Source organism: Elephantulus edwardii, unplaced genomic scaffold (assembly GCF_000299155.1).
Source record: "Elephantulus edwardii isolate Elephantulus edwardi_28Jun2011 unplaced genomic scaffold, EleEdw1.0 scaffold00026, whole genome shotgun sequence".
Classification (NCBI taxonomy): Eukaryota; Metazoa; Chordata; class Mammalia; order Macroscelidea; family Macroscelididae; genus Elephantulus; species Elephantulus edwardii.
Genome location: NW_006399776.1, coordinates 24,550,601 through 24,554,667, shown reverse-complemented (window position 1 = coordinate 24,554,667; position 4,067 = coordinate 24,550,601).

Sequence of the window (4,067 nt, the reverse complement as noted above, 5' to 3'; positions counted from 1 at the left end):
AATACTATGCCTCTTTGTGGCCAGTACAGTCCATTGCAACTCAAGAATGGCTAGGATATCAATCTTTATCATTCCATTTCACTTTTGTTGTTGTTGTTGTTGATGATGGCCTTCAAGTCAAGCTCGACTCATAGCGACCCTATGAACAAAAGGCCTGAAGCCCCTCTACAATCATCTCCATTTATCAAAGTTCGTAGAGTTTCCAGAGGCATGTTGTTTAGGAAGTGGATGCCACTCCTGCTTCCATACCTGTCATAGTATGTTTTTGTTGTAATAGCCATTGAGTCTTCTGCGATATATAGTGACCCTATGTACAGCAACTCTGAACTCTTCCCTGTCCTGAGTCAGTCCACTAATTCCGGCACACCAAAGAGGCTGGAAATATATTCAAGCCTCACTTAACAGGGTTAGTTTCCCAAGACCACGTCGTCATGTGAAATCAGTGCTATATGAGGGTCAGGGACTGTTTCTCTCTTTGCTTTCATCTGAGGTGATGGAGGTGCGGTTGCTGACCACTGACCTCCTCGACACTCACTAACCCATCAGGTGTCCCAGGTAACATGTGGCGAAGTGGGACCTCCTTCACCATTTCCTTCCTGCCTGGGATGGGGATCTTGTTTGTTCTCCATGCCTGGCTGTCAGCCCCTTGAAGTTCCTGTCCCTCCCTCCATAGTCTTGTCTTCCCCCAGCAGCTCCCCTGGGACCTGGCTTCCCCCATGTGCCTGTGACCTCCCATCACTCCACACCCTTTGTGGCCAGACGGAAGAAATAAATATACACAGAGGACAAAGAAGGGGAGGTGTCCCACGGCCAGGGCCCCTGTTCAGGGTGGCCTGTGGAGGGTGTCCTAGGTCTGACGGTGGTCATGTGTAGAGCCTGGACAATGGAAGCACTGCTCAGGAATTTTTTTAAAGCTGTAAATGAGGAATGTCAGATAACAATAATTGCTAACTCAGGATTAAGCGTAAGCAGTTTCATAAAAGTGGATGATGTGCACACCCATGTTTATCGCAGCTTTGTGCACAATAGCAAAGAGTTGGAAACAACCTAAGTGCCCATCAACAAACAAATGGATAGAGAAACTCTGATATATTCACACAATGGAATACTACGCTGCATTGAAAAACAAGGCACTCATGCAATATTATTCAAAATGGGTGACCCTGGAGGACACTATGCTGAGTGAAATATCTCAGTCACAAAAGGACAGGTGCTGCATGGTGCCACTGTTGTAGAACAAGACTGACATCAGGGTTGGGGAGAGACTGAGAAAAATTGGATAAATTATGTATACTGCATTGAAACAGATGAGGGAGAGAACTGTTTGAAAGCAATATATGATTATGGTTATGACAAGAGTCCAGAATGAAGGCTGCATAGTGGAGTGTACTCGGGGAAGGGGCATTCTAAACCAATGAAATAATTTTTCTTTTACTTTTCAACGAGAAGTGCAAACTGGGAGGAGAGGTGGGCAGGGAGAAAAATGCAACAATGAATGTATGGAAATCCAAAATCTCTGTAAACATTCATTAAAATTAATTTTTTTTAAAAATGTGTATGGTGATAACGGAGAACCTTAGAAACCCATAAATGTGTCACTCCACTGGAAATGTGAATGATAACTGCTGGATGGAACGATAACCACTTTTGGCAACCCCCAATTTTCCTAGGCTCATACTTCATACATTTCAGGTTCCACTTATTAATGTACGTTTGCAGCTGTTTATCCTCATTTTGAGTCTTACTAGATCAGCAAATAAAGGTTCTTCATTGGGTGGAAACCTTACTCCATCGGTGTCATTAAAGGAGACTGTTTTGAGGAGACAGCTCTTTCCCGGTTACATTGTTAGTGTCTTCCAACCCTAATGGCACCTCTTCTGGCACTATATCCAGCAATGTTCTTCAGTTATTCCTAGTCGAAGGCCTGTTATTTCAGAAGTGAGTGGTCAGTTCTGCTTCTTAGTCTTAGAGTGGAAGTTCAGCTGAACTCTGTCCTCCATGGGTGACCCTGCTGGTTTTTAAATATTGATGGCATAGTTTCCAACATCACAGTAGCACGCAAACCACCAGACTATATGGCAAAGTGACAAGACAAGTGGTAGATGTTAGAAGAGACTCTGAAACTTGCACTGGAAGGAAAAGAAGCCAAAATAAGGGGAAAGAATGCTGAAGCAAGAGAGTTGAACAAGAGATTTCAAAGGGCAGTTCAAGAACCGAAGCAAACGATTATAACAAAATGTACAAAGAATTGCAGTTGGGAAAACCAAAAGGGAAGAATATGCTTGGCATTTCCCAAGTTGAAAGAATTGAAGAACAAATCCCAGCCCCTGCTTGCAATACTGAAAAATTCTATCGGTGAAATCTTGAATGATGCAGGAAGCATCAAAAGAATACAGAAGGGGGAAAAAATAAAAAAAAAAGAATATAGAAGGAAGACATACATAGAATCCCTGTACCTTTATCATAGCAGAGCCATTTCAGGAAGTTGTTGTTGTTAGGCCAAGTATGACCCATAGCAACCCTATGAACAATAGCTCTGAACTCTATCCCATCCTCACTCTTCCTGACACATTAGACCCTATTGTGGCAGTCACCTTGTCAATATACCTAGTCAAAGGTCTTCCTCTCCTTTGCCAATCCTCTACCTTTTCAAGCATCATGTCCCTTTCCAAGGAATATCCCCTCCTAGCAACATGCACAAAGTATGTGAGGCGAAGCCTCATCATCTTTGCCTCCAAAGAGCACTCTGGCTGCACCCTCTTCAAGACATATTTGTTTGTTCTTATGACAGTCCATGGGATGTTCTATGTTCTTCTACAATATCACAGCCTGAAAGCATCAATTCTTCTTCTGTGATCCTTATTCATTGTCCAGTTCTCAAATGCATAGCAGGTGATGGAAGAGACCAAGATCTGAATCAGACACACCTAAGTTCCTCAAATTGACATTATTACTCCTCAATAATTTGGAGAGGTCCCTAACCACAGACTTTCCTAGTGCAATATGTCTCCTGATCCCTGACTGCTGGTACCAAGGGTGTTAATTGTGGATGCAAGTAAGATTAAGTTGTTGACAGTTTCAATCTTTTCCCCATCTATTATGATGTTGCCTCTTGGTCCAGTGGTAAGAATCTTTGTTTTCTTCACACTGAAATGCACCCTATACTGAAGGCTATATTCTTCGACCTTCTGAAACAAGTGCTTCAAGTCCTCCTCACTTTCAGCAAGCAAGGTGTAGAGGAACACGAATACTTGTGAAAATCCTATGAACTTTAGTCTCAAAAAGTTTTTGTTGTTATATGCTGTCGAGTCACCTGCAACTCATAGCAACCGTATATACAACAGCTCTGAACCCTGCCCTGTCCTGAGCCTGTCTCACTGACTCCAATTAGTGTGTCAATCCATCTCATCCAGGGTCTTCCTCTCCTGTACTGTCCCTCCACCCTTCCAAGCATGATGTCCTTCTCCAAGACCAGTCCCTTCTGGCCATGTGCCCAAAGTATGTGAGACAGAGCTTCAAAATCCAAGCTTCCAAGGAGAGACTTGGTTTCACCCTCTTCAAGACAGACCTATTTGTTTTCTCGGCGTCCATGGTATGTTCAGGATTCTTCTCTAGCACCACAACTGAAAAACATCAATTCTTCTGTCATCTTTAGTCATTGTCTGGCTCTAATGAATAGCAAGTAATTGCAAAGACCATGGCCTGGATCAGGTGTACCTTAGTCTCTAGACTGACATCGTTGCTTCAGGAAGTAGAAAAAACCAATAGTTCAGAAGGAAAACATCCAAGCTGCACTAAAAACATTGGCAAAAAATAAGGCCCCAGCAACTGATGACGTATTCAGGAAACCATTGAGATGTTTCAAGAAATAGATACAGTCTGAATGTGCTCATCAGTGTGTGCCAACAAATTTGGAAGACTGCTACTTGACCAATTGACTACAAGAGATCCATATATGTTCCCATGCTAAAAGGAAAAAAATATATCCCAACAATGTGTGAAAATTATCAAGTTATATCATTAAAATCATATGCAAGTAAAATCTTGTTGTTGTTGTTGTTATGTGC